The sequence below is a fragment of the Enhydra lutris genome, unplaced genomic scaffold (assembly GCF_002288905.1).
Source record: "Enhydra lutris kenyoni isolate GAN:26980312 unplaced genomic scaffold, ASM228890v2 scaffoldscaffold10, whole genome shotgun sequence".
Taxonomy (NCBI): domain Eukaryota; kingdom Metazoa; phylum Chordata; class Mammalia; order Carnivora; family Mustelidae; genus Enhydra; species Enhydra lutris.
In genome coordinates, this window is record NW_019154094.1 from 10,981,684 (window position 1) to 10,994,754 (window position 13,071).

Below are 13,071 nucleotides of genomic sequence, written 5' to 3' on the forward strand. Positions count from 1 at the left end.
CAGCGCCCTCTGGTGGTCGTCTGGCTGGCAGGTGCTGCTGCTGGCTCAGACCAGGGAGGACCCGCTTTGCACCAGGTACTGTGATGAGTTCTTAACCCACTTCTGTCTGTGTCCTTAGTCCCTGGGGGATTGTTCCAGCAAGGAGGTGCTGGAGGATCATTTTGCAGAGGCTCAGGGATGCGGGAGTTATACATCTGGGTATCTATCCTGACCTTTAACAGGGTCCTAGGGCTAGTCCATATCTCCAATCTAGTCTCTGGCATCCACCCCAACATTACGGTCACATTTCCTCAATTTATTCCTTGTTAAGGTGTGCACAGCTGATACGAGCTGGGAGGTTTATCGCAGATTTTATTAGCAAGAAATAAGGAGGTGTGTTGCATTTGCCAAGATGGGAGGGGCTAGTGGGCTCCAAGACGTCCCCACTGCAGCCCACCATGCACCTGCCTTCTCCTTGACCCCGCTAAGCTGGATAGGACCTGGCTCCCTCCTGTGCCCTAACTGTGCCCACTAGGTGGCCTTAGGCTGCCCTGTGTGAGACTGGAGGCTGGAAACCCTGTTTTGGTTCCTCTGAGTCCTGACAACCTTCCCAGGCACCTTCTTATCTCCTTGGTGCCGGCGAAGGGGAGATGCACGCAACCGAAAAAAGGAACCTGGAAGCAAAGAAGGGGCAAAGGAAGACCCCCAAAGGTGTGAGCCAGGCCTGAGTCAGTACGGCCCAGGTGATGCCAGACCTGTGAGGTTTGGGGCACTGGGGTACTCCCTGGGTCTCTCATATGATCGAATCCAAACTTGGGCAGCTGTAGCCTCAGTGATTTCAACCTTTGAAACTTTAATACCAGTCCCCAAATCGGGATTTTTCAGTGGCCTTAGAAGACCCCCGGTTTCTTCTCTTTCCTTGCCGAGAAACGCACACTCTGAAAGCCCAGCCCTTTGCTGCTCAGCCCACATTAAGCAGCATACAAATTTCGAAGCCTTCTTGGGAAGGCATTTTTCTTTCCCACCTTCTGAGAGGGGAGCTTGGCTTTCTATTGATTGCACCTGTGATGGTAGACAGGTGCGCTGTGGGTGGGGTGGTGGTCTGGGCTGTGTTCCCAAATTCAGGCGTTGCCTCATAGAACAGGTTCCTGCTCTGTGCCAGGAGCTCAACAGGCATCATTTGGAGCCGTCTCTCCACTGCGCTGATCTAGCAGTCTCAAGAGCCCGTGAAGGTGACACTCTGGGTCCAGCACTGCACTTGACGCTTTCCCTCCACCATCGAAGGCTGAGAATCCCAAAACAGCCCCATGAGGTAATAACAGTTAGTGTCCCCATTTTACACACCTGCAAACCGAGGCTCTGGGAGGTTAAGGACAATCTGTCCAAGGGCTCTGGGCCGGAGGCTCAGCGGTGATGTTTTCCACAGAAACAAGCAGTCTCCCAGGCTTGCTTAGGAGCTGTCAGGGATCCTCAGCAGCTCCAGGAAGAGGGGAGGTGGGCCTGGTGACGGGCGGAGACAGTGGAGGCAGCTAGGAGGGGGCACAGGCGGGCTGCCTGGGAGCTGGAAGGACGCTTGGAGACTTTGGGTCTTCAGTGGGGCTCTCCCTGGATTCACAATGGAGCACTGGGGTTAGAGAAGAAAGGGGGCCTGGGCCAGGTCACACGGGCAGGCAGAGGCTGGGACAAAGGCAGACCCTCAGAGCAGCCAGGTGTGTCCCCAAACGTCCCCCTCCTGTAGGACACCAGCGTGGCTCCTCCTTTCTGCCTATTTCAGGCTCACCCCGACCCTGGCATACAGTGGGTGGTCAGTAAATGCTGATGAATGAACACGAGTGAGCACGACGAGTCCACTGAGCACTTGCTAGACCCCCAGCACCATCCTGTGCCTCCCTCTCTGCTGCCCTGCCCCTGCTCTGGCATGGGGAGGGGCCAAGGGTGACTAATAGACTCAAGCAAGGAAGGCTGCCAGTCCTGCCTTATGGCCTTAGCAATGGCAGGGGACCAGAGTCCACAGACCTCAGAAGACAGTGTCTACCAGCTGGTGAATGGCAGAGGCCCAAAGCCTCAGCTGAGGGTTGGGACCCCGTTCAAGAGCAAGGCAGCAGCGGCTGGCCAGAGTCCAGCCCAAACCTGCCATCAATAATATTGGCAAGCCTTCTCCAAGCAACTTCCTGGGTTTTAAATAATGAATTCAGAAACAATTAGGTGAATTCGGCATACTTTGCATCAATAACAAGTTAAAAATAACACACTTCACAAAAGGCTTGCTTTGAATTGGAAATGGATCTCGTTAAGCTTAAATGTTCCCGAATTCTCCGTTTGGAAACAATGTATGTTCAAAAAAAAAAAAAAAAAAAGATTGTCTTTACACCCGGTTTTTAGGTTTGACAATAGTGGGATATCCAATGCCTTTGTTTTGATCGGGCCAGCAGGGGGCAGTGCTGATGACCAACCTGTAAGACACAGGTGCAGAGCCCGGGCCGGGTCTCCACCTGCCTGGCCCCAGCTGTGACTTGGTGTTTCACCTGTAGCTTGTATATAACCTGCTCAAGGCAGTTGGGAAGCTGCTGCGTGGAAAGCTCTCCATGCGTCTCGGCGCACAGTGAGTACTCAGGAAACCTAAGCCCATTGTTCTTATTCTGAGCTCGTGAACCCTTTATCCGTATGTGTTTGTCTCCTGACAAGTCACGGCTGGGCCCCGGCTACTGGTGTCCAGGAATTGTGTAGAAAGGGAGGGGACGGGGTTTCCCTGGGTTGGGAATGAAGAGCTGCAGACGGCGAGTCGGGAGCTGGCTCCGGACTGGGCAGCAGGGTCCTCGCTCCACTCCTGCCCTCGCTGTGGGCTCTGGGCCGAGAGCCAGCTCGACAGCAGGAAAGTGACTGTCTAAGACTGGTATGAATGGCGAGTGGGTCTCATGTGGATTTAAATTACGAAAAACAAAATTTGAATGTCAAATGCCACGATTCTTGGCACCAGTTAAAGCCAAATGATACGAAAGGCAGTAATTACCACTGTCAGGAAATTCTGTTGGAAGTTATGGCTGCCACAAAAAGGACAGCAGGTGTCTAGAGATGTCGAGGCCCCCTCTTGTTGGGTCTTACAGCCCACACTGGTCTCTCCTCAGCCCTTGTGCCCCTCCCCCACGTGTTCCAGAGGCAGGGCTGGGGAACCTTCTGGAGGCCCCCAGATGCCTCCCCTGCTGGTGGGATCCGGGCCGTGGCCAGGCAAGTTGCACTGATGTTTCTAGATCCTGTGCCGGGGGCTTTTCTAGCACATCTGTGGTCCTGACTCTGAGATGAAGGCTGGACTCGATTCATTCTGTGAGCATTCAGTAAGCGCTGACTGCATGTCAGGACGCTGGGAGCAAGGAGGAGGCCTCATGGTCTCTAGGGGGAGGCAGGTTAAGGAGACAATGACAGGGACTTGGGGTGGGGCACCCTCTGGGCTGTGGGTACACAGAGGACTTGCTGGGTCTTCCTGGGAGAGCAGCAAGGACAGGGAGAGGCCTTCTGGAGGAAGAGAGAGACCTCTAATCTGGAGATCTATAGAACAAGTAAATCCCTGACACACCTGCAGTCTGCTAACTGCTGAAATGCGAAGCAGCAGTGGGTCCCTCTTAGCAAGGCTGGGGAATGTACATCAGCCCCCTCCCCCTGGAAGGCAATTTGGTGCTCTCTGGGGATACTGGAGACCCAGAGTTTTCTCGGCTGGTGAAAGTCGTGGTGGTGACATTGAAAGTCGCAGGGGCAAGAAGGTTCGTTGGCTCGTAGTTTGTGAGATCCCGAGTTGGACACAACCCCAATGTCCTCGGCAGGATATGAGATCAGGAGCTGCAGGTGAATTCGGGCAGCAGGGCCCTGGCTTGTCTGCTTTCTCCATGGAAGAAAGCCACCTGCGTCAACGGTGACAAAAATCTCAAAGCCACGTTGAGGGAAAAGCACAACGGAGAAGGACAAGTGTGCAGGGTGATGAAATTGGCAGCCCGAGCTCAGACTGAAGTTGTGTGTGATGCGCCCGTTCACGGAGCGGCAGTGGGAACGCTGGGCTGGGACCCTGGCCACTGCTGGGGGTGAGGAAGGGCTTCAGGGTACCTGAAGGGCTGTAATGTTTCGCTCCTAAAACAAATGTTTTATGCATGTAAGGGAAATCTTTAGAGGTTTATAAAACTCAGTGGAAGGTCTCTGGATGCTATTTTAATCTCTGTGCCTATCTTGACATTCAAAACGTTTCATAATGTTTAAAGGCATTTTCTAAAGATTATTTGAGAGAGAGGGAGAGGCAGTGTGCCAGGGAGGAGGGGCAGAGGGAGAGAAGCAGTTTCCTTGCTGAGTGAGGGGCCTGCCCCAGGCTGATCTCAAGACCCTGAGATCCTGACCTGAGCAGAAATCAAGAGTCAGACTCTCAACAGACTGAGAGTCACCCAGGCGACCCTAAAGGTGTTTATTTATTTATTTATTTTTATTTTATGTTTTTAAAAATATTTTATTTATTTGATAGATAGAGAACACAAGTAGGCAGGCAGGCGGTGGGGGGGGGGAGCAGGCTCCCTACTGAGCAGAGGGCCCAATGCAGGGCTTGATCCCAGGACCCTGAGATCATGACCTGAGGCAGAGGCTTAACCCACTGAGTCACACAGGCGCCCTCCTAAAGTGTTTGTTTATTTATTTTTTTATTTTTTAAAGATTTTATATATTTATTTGATAGAGCAAGGCACAGCGAGAGAGGGAACACAAACAGGGGGAGTGGGAGAGGAAGAAGAAGGCCTCCCGCCGAGCAGGGAGCCCGATGCGGGGCTCGATCCCAAGACCTTGGGATCATGACCAGAGCCGAAGGCAGATACCCCACGACTAAGCCACCCAGGTGCCCCATTATTTACTTTTTTTAAAAAGATTTTATTTATTTATTTGATAGAGAGAGAACACAAGTAGGCAGGCAGGCAGAGAGGGAGAGGGGGGAAGCAGGCTCCCTGCTGAGCAGAGAGCCAGATGCAGGGCTGGATTCCAGGACCCTGAGATCATGACCTGAGCTGAAGGCAGAGGCTTTAATGCACTGAGCCACCCAGGCGCCCTCCTAAAGGTGTTTGTTTGTTTGTTTTTTAAAGAACAGCTAAGTGTTCTGTCTCTTGACCTGACTGCCAGTGACCAGGTATCTCTTTATAATGATTTGTTACACTGTGTATCGGTTCTCTGTTCTTTTCTTGATGGAGGTGACATTTCAGTTTTTGAAAGTTAAAAAGAATGAGCGGGTGAGAGGCTAGGGTGGGAGCAGCAGTTCAGACAGAGGGACAGAAGAGAGCAGGGCTGGGAGCTGGGCAGAGCCCTGTGTATGCGGGGCCCAGGGATCTTTGGTGCCCTGAGTGGCAGCCCTGCTCCCAGCCCCCGCCTACCTGTCGTGGGGCCCTCTGCTCCCCACCTGGCCATGAGGCCAGGCCTGATCCAGGCCCAAGCCTGCGTGGGGCTGGCTACAAAGCGAGCTCTCCGAGAGGGACACCAGCTGGAGGTAAGGAGGTTGGCTTCGAGAAGTGGATCAACCAGCACCTGCTGGGTGTGTGGCCTGCAGCAGGGAGACTAGGAGACTGGCATTTCTTGGCGTGGGGGGTGGGGTGTGGCTGTGTTAATGGGGAAGGGCAGGCAGGAGAGGGCAGAGCGGCCCTCGGTGGAGGCGGCGAGAAGCACCCCACACGGTTCCATGGGCGGCTGTCTTTAGGAGCTCGGGTAGGCTTGTCTTGGAGTTTTGGAAGGTTGGGGGAAACCCAGCAGGTTCAAGGGTGTTAGCAAAACTGCATTACTCTGGAGGAAGCGAGAAACAAGCTCCAGGAAGCAAAGGTTGGGTTCTTAAGCTTTTGGTGTTTCTTCTGCATCTGCAATGGCGAGTCAGAGCCTGGGCGCAGGTGGGAGTGCACGGGGAGCAGGTGCACCTGACGGACGTCAGCAGTGACTGATCTGGCAAGTCATCCTGTTAAGAAAACTCTCAGGGGCACCTGGGTGGCTCAGTGGGTTAAAGCCTCTGCCTTCGGCTCGGGTCATGATCCCAGGGTCCTGGGATCGAGCCCCGTATCGGGCTCTCTGCTTGGCGGGGAGCCTGCTTCCTCCTCTCTCTCTGCCTGCCTCTCTGCCTACTTGTGATTTCTCTCTGTCAAATAAATAAATAAAATCTTTAAAAAAGAAAAAAAAAGAAAAGAAAAAAAAGAAAACTCTCAGACATAAAGGATAGAGAAGGATTCTGCCCCGGACTGAGAAATAAAACATGAGAGCTAAAACTTCCCCCACCCCCGACCGCCGACCTCCCTCCCTAGTGTGCAGCCTCCTCCTTTTGTCTGTGTTATTCCAAAGGGACCAGAATCTGTTTCCAGAGTGAGGAGCATTTCTCTGCGTCCCTGAGCATAGGCTAAGGAGTGGTTTTGCATGTTTTTAAGCTTCATATAAACAGTCTCTGTCCTAAGGATCCTTCTGCCCCTGCATATGCCCGTGGCATGCTTTCAAAATTGATTTTTTGCCAAAGCCTGTAGCTCAAGTGCAAGTTTTTCCTTTCTGTGAGCGCCTTGAAATTCACATGGGATACAGCCTACCCACTTCCGGTGTACAGTTTGCTGGTTTTCAGTGTGTTCGTGGAGTTGTGTGACCATCACCACGATCCGTGTTAGAACAGTGTCATCACCCAAAAAGAAACCCCAGACCCTTTAAGCACCACCCCCAACTGTCCCATACCCCAACTCTAGACTTTCTGCCTATAGATTGACCTATTCAGGACATGTCATATAAATAGAATCAGGCAATATATAATCTTCTGGGACTGGCTGAAGCATTCCTTTTTGTGGTTGTATAGTCCATCATACAAACTTACCACCATTCATTTATCCAAATAAATGATGTGGAATCCTGCTTTCGGCCAAGATGGAGTAAAGGGACTGGATTTACCTTCCTGCCTGAAAAAACAAACAAACAAACAAACAAAAAACCCTAAACAACAAAATCAATGAAGGAACAGTTCTCAAGACGCTGGACATCAAGCAATGAAGGTTAGGACTCCCTGGGAGATGTGGAACAAAGGAGGTGAACCCTGTGATTGCCATGACTTTATTGCTGGGAGACAGTCTCCGGGCTGAGGACAGGGAAGGGGAACACAGGTGGGGCCCAGGGGGCTCCTCAAGTTGAGAAGAAGAAGCTGGAAGTTCAGGGAAGCCAAGGTGGCTAGAATTTACAACGCAGCCCACGGAAGATGAGAGAGTCTGAGAAGCCTGGAGAGCTGCCAGGGACCTTCTCCCGGGACTCAGCTGAGTGCCCATCCCTACAGGCATGTAGGGAACAGACCCAAGGCTGGGAGAAAGAACGCTTTCCGTTCATGAGAGGTAATCATCCTCAGAACTCACACAGGTTAGGAATAGGGCCTGTTCCCAGAAGCCAGAATGGGGAACATCACGATTTAGGGGTTACTATAGAAAGTATCCAGAAAGTACATCCTAGAACAGAGCCTGATAATTTTTATGGGAATTCAAAAAATAGCCAATGTTCTCAATAAGAGGAAATTCAGGGGCCCCTGGGTGGCTTGGTCAGTTAAGCGTCTGGCTCTTGATTTCAGCTCAGGTCATGATCTCAGAGTCATGAGATTGAGCCCCGTGTCCGGCTTTTCACTGGGCATGGAGCCTGCTTAAGAGTCTCTCCCTCCCACTTTCTAAATGAATGAATGAATGAATGAATGAATGAATGAAATATAGAGGTGTGGCGGGTGGGTGGGGGGATTTCTCCTAGGCCATTTTCTAGGTAACCCTTGGAAACATGAGCGTTCGGAACTATTTTGCTAAGAAAGGCCGCATCTGATTTGTCATTTGTTGACAACTTCTGATGAGAAGATTAAAATTTCTCTCTCTGCTTCATCCCCCTCCCCCTTCCATTACTCTGTTTGAGGCAGAAGGGAGGACCGGTGAGGGAGGGAAAAGCAGCAGAGTGGAGGAAATGGGGTTTGCCACTGGGATATGGAGATCTGCGATCTCCAGAGGTGGCTGGGGTGGGGGTGAGTGGCCCTGGAGATGCTGACGGTGCTGGGGCTTCTGCACAGACTTCTTGGGTGTGTGGGGGGTACGAGCAGAAAGGTGGGGGACTCTCCGGTGGGGGAGGGTCAGGCCCCTCTGGAAAGTCTGATGAATCTAGATTTGATTTAATCTCAGACTTCCAGTGCTCTCCATGTTTACTTTGTCTTGGTCTAGCTAAACCCTTTTGGAGACGTTTCGCCGGCGCTGTCTTGGCAAAGGAAGGCCACACGGGAATGGCTTGGGGCTTAGGACTTGGTGTCTATGGAGATCTCCCAGCTTCCAGAAGCCATGGGCCTGGAAGTTGTGGACTGGGGCTGCCTCCCCTTTGGCTTCCTCTTCACACAGAACCTGGGCCCTGGAAAGCATTCAATGAAACACTGGAGAAAGAAGGGAAGAAAGGAAGAAACACTGGAAATCTTTTCAAGCATCATGATGGGAGCATTCAAGGCTGTATCACTGGACCCCCTCTGTGAGGCCTCTTGTCAATATATAAACCTTTACTGTTGCCCAGCCAGGCCGTGCCCTCCTCTCGGAAGGCCCTCGCCCACCCCCGGCTTATACATGGCTCGCTCGGTCAGAATCCGGTCTGTCTCCTAGATGCCGCCTCCTCTCAGAAGTCTCTTCTGATTCTACCCTCCACCCCCGCCAAGCTCTGGCTTCTTCCTTTTTGGTCCCCTGTTCCCGGGCCAGACTGACTTGTGTTTTCCTCAGCCCTAAACGTTGAGGCACCGCCCAGACTGGGGAGGGGTAGGAGGCAGAAGAGGAAGCGGGAGAGAACCAAGAGAAGCTGGGCTGGAGCTGGGGCTTAGACGGTACAGGCGAGACGGTTTCAGACCAGGCTGGATGGGGGTGGGGGTGCAGGAGGAGGCCATTGAGGGCCTCAGCCAGTATCTGAGGTTCATCCAGTAGGAGTTGTGGGAAGGGGGCCTTTGAACAAGAGAGTGCTTGTGCCAGGTTCTAGAAGGTTCCTTGGGCTGCCACACAGAGAATGAGCTGGGGGGATGAAAGGAGGTCAAGAGGCAGCTGGCAGCCGCTATCACCTGTGTAAGGAGAGGTAGTGGAGGTCTGGACCAGGATGAGGCAGGAGGTGATGTGTTGGGGTCATTCAGGAAGTAAAATCAACAGGACCTGGAGTTGGTGGGGGAGAGCCCTCTGCAGTCCCACAGTGTGGGGGCGGGCAGCTGCCTGAAAGCTGCTTCTTTGTTCCAGCGTGCCTCACGCAGTTTCAGTGCTATGTGACTGCCGGGAGGCATCGCTGCCGCTGGGGTCTCTGGTCCATAAGTCCATCCCTCCCTGGCCCTGCAGGTGGGGGTGTGGGTTCCTCCTCCCGCAGGACACAATCCAGGCCTCTGCGGGTGGCGTGACTGGCTAGCTGCTGAGCCCATGTCCCTGAGACCTGCAAACGTGAAATTCCAGGTGGGCTCCATACTTTAGACCCACCCCGAACTCCTGCCCTCATGGACCCTGGCTTGTCTTCAAATACCTTCTCGTGGGGATAAAGCTTCTCATCCATTTCTGAGTTGGGTGGTGGCTTCTTCAGTCTTTTGAACGTGGAGCAGTAGAGATAGAAGCCTCCTGAGTTTAAGGCATGGCATAGGGACAGGGAGTTTCTGTTAAAACTGGTCAGCTGCCCCCCTCCCAACCCCCTTCCCCCATCATGAAAATGTGACAAGCATATTGATTGAATGCTCAGATCTGGAGTCACAGATGGGAGCATAAAGACAGGCCATGTATGACTCGGGTACCCATAAACTCCCCACCACCATGCAGGGATGGAGACTTAGGCCGCCCCAGGTGGGTTGCCGTGAACTTGGCCGATGCAGAGGCTGTTAATGCACTGAACCACGTCCCGCTCACACTCCTAGGTTGAAGCCTAAACCCTAGTGTGACTGGATTTGGGGATAGAGGCTCCAAGAAGGTGATTAAGCTTAAGTGAGGCTAGAAGCGTGGGACCCTGACCCCATAGGATTAGCGCCCTTAGAGAGGAGACCGCAGACCACACGTTCTCTCTGCACGCTCGTGGAGGGAGGAAGGCCACATCTCTAAGCCAGGAGGCAGCTCCTCACCAGAAACTGCTGGCGTTTTTGTCTTGGACCTCCCAGCCTCCAGAACTGTGAGAACTTAGTTTCTGTTTTGAGCCGCCCAGCCTGTGGTCTCTGGTTAGGGTGGCCTGAGCTGACCGACGCAGAGGCTGCCGTAGCTTCTGGGCCCCTCTTTGCTGCTGACATTGTTGTTCCTCTCAAGTCCCAGAGGGGCTGGGAGAAGGATACCTCCTGGGTCAGGCCCAGGCCATAGGGCCAGCCACAGGACCCTCAACCCTGAGGTCCCATGGAACCCTGGAAAGTTCCCCCAGCCCTCCCTGCTGGACCCAAGGCTCATCCTTCCCAAAACTGTGCCTAGAGCATGTCGGCATGGGACCAACACAGTTGCACGCCCTGTGAGTCCAACCTGGGCCACAGGCAGCTGCTACATTGGCCTCTTTGCAGGACTTGACTTGGGGGAAACTTTCTTCCTCTTGCCCTAGGAGGGTGATCACTGGGTGACCCCCTTTCTCTGGAGAGGACACTGGGAGCAGGAGACCTGGCCTGGGGGGCCCCACTGAGCTGCCACTTGGGGCAGGGGAAGGAGCCCTAGGATTGTACCCTCCTCTTCCCATTTTCTGTGCTTCGTCATTTTCTGTGATCTATACTTCCAATCCACAGATCCAGAGCCCCCAGATTCCCGAGGGTCAGTGATTTCTGGAATCCTACACAGGGCATCTCCCCGGTGTCCCCATAATCTCCTATTACCTCTCTCCCTTCCCAGAGGGAGACCGAGAGGCCACAAGGGAGCCCCAGACAGGCCATCTTCTGATGGGTGTGTGTGTGTGTGGCTGGAAACTGCCTCTGAAATCCTTCGGTTATTAAAGTATGATCCTCCGAACCCCTGGAGGTTAGAGCCCGGGAAGCAGGAGAGGCTGTTTGAGGTGGTGGCTTTCCTTATAACGGGACCTGGGTCCCTACCCACAACACGCCATCTGGGAGCGAACCTTCGGTGGGAGCAGGGGGTACAGCTGTGACCCCATCTCTGCAGCTAGAGATGCCTGTGTAGATCCTGGGCCCCAGGAAGCACAAGGTCCTCACTGGGGGAAGAAGCATCTGGCCCCCCAGCTGCCGTGATGTACCTCACATCCCTGTTTCCCCCTCCTCCTCCCAGCAAAGAGAAGAAGGGAAAACCTTCAGGTCCCACAATGAGAAAGACACGAACCCTGGTGAAAGCCGAGTTAAGTCTAGAGTCACCGGACACACTGTGGAAATGTCTATTTCCCAGTTCGGAAACGTGCCCGTTCTCTAAGATGCCACCAATGGGAAAAGCTGGGTGACGAGTCAAGAGACCACTACACTTTTCTTGTAACTTCTTGAAAGTCTGTAATCCAAAGAAATAAAGATTTTTAAAAACGACAGACCCAGAGACTAGGATAAAATATTTGCCAAGCAGAGTCTCATAAGGGACTTGGATAGAGAGCTCCCACAATCGGCCAGTTGGGGCTACTGTAACCAATGAGCATAGACTCTTGCTGGTCTGAGCAAACATTTCTTTCTCCCAGTGCTGCAAAGTCCAAGATGGGGGTGCTGGCAGATTTGGTATCTGGTGGGTGCCCCCCGTGTCGCATGTGGGTCTCTAGTTCCGTCTTCCATTGCCTTCTCCTGACGCACGCTTGCAGGATGGGGACGTCCGCTCTTCCTCTTTTTTTTTTTTTTTTTAAAGATTTTATTTATTTATTTGACAGACAGAGATCACAGTAGGCAGAGAGAGGAGGAAGCAGGCTCCCTGCCGAGCAGAGAGCCCGATGCGGGGCTCGATCCCAGGACCCTGAGATCATGACCTGAGCTGAAGGCAGAGGCTTTAACCCACTGAGCCACCCAGGTGCCCCTGCTCTTCCTCTTTTAAAAGGGTATTAATCCCTTCCCGTGAGCTCCACCATCATGACCTTAGGGAGTTATAATTACCTCCAAAACTCCCCACCTCCAGATGCTGTCACACTGGGCATTACTAGAGTTCCAGCTTACAGATTTTGAGCAGACACAAACAACAGAGTGATAAAAAGTAAGATGACCCCCAAGAGTGACAGTGAGTATGGAGACAGAAATAGGTCCCTCACATCTCTGGCGAGAACGTAAAACTGTGCAGCCACCCAACCGGTCCCCGGAAAGTTAAACGGAGGGTCACCGGCAATTCCACGCCTAAGTATATAGAATATAGTTTAAATATAAATCTGTTGTTGTAGAGTTAGAGAAATGCAACCCTACGCCCCCCCCCGCCACAAATATTTATAGTGGCATAATTTGTAATAGCCGAGAGTGGGAAGCAACTCAGGTGTCCGCTCACCGATGAATGGATGAATAAAATCTGCTCTAGCCGGACAATAGGATAGTATTTGGCAATAAAAACAAGCGGAGTATGGACACATGGGGGACCCCGCACACCCATGAAAGAAGACCAAGTAGAAGGCCACGTGGTGTTTTCTGGTGCCTACGTGAAGTGTCCAGGACAGGTGGACGGATAGCCACAGAGAGCTGACCAGAGTGGCCAGGTCATCGTGGTGGTGGTCACACCACTCTGTCCAGGTATCAAGAGCCACTGAATGGTGCATGGAGGTGGGCAAATTCTGTCCCATGCCTGGGCCGCCGCAGGGAGAACCTGTGCTTCCTGCGTGCATGTCCGTGGCCCCAGAGCCCAGCGCCCTGGCACGGTGCAGATGGGATTAGTCCTGCTGTCCTTCCCACATCCTCGTGGCAGCCTTATGAGAGGTGCTGTCGTCGTTCCCATTTCACAGATGAGAAAACTGAAGTTTGGGGAGACGACCCCCCCCCAGGGGTGCAAAATACCAGTCTCTTACTCCACAGGGCTTTGGGCAGGCTTTTTTTTTTTAAAGATTTTATTTGACAGACAGAGATCACAAGTAGGCAGAGAGGCAGGCAGGCAGGCAGGCAGAGAGAGGAGGAAGCAGGTTCCCCGCTGAGCAGAGAGCCTGATGCGGGGCTCGATCCCAGGACCCTGGGATCATGACCTGAGCCGAAGG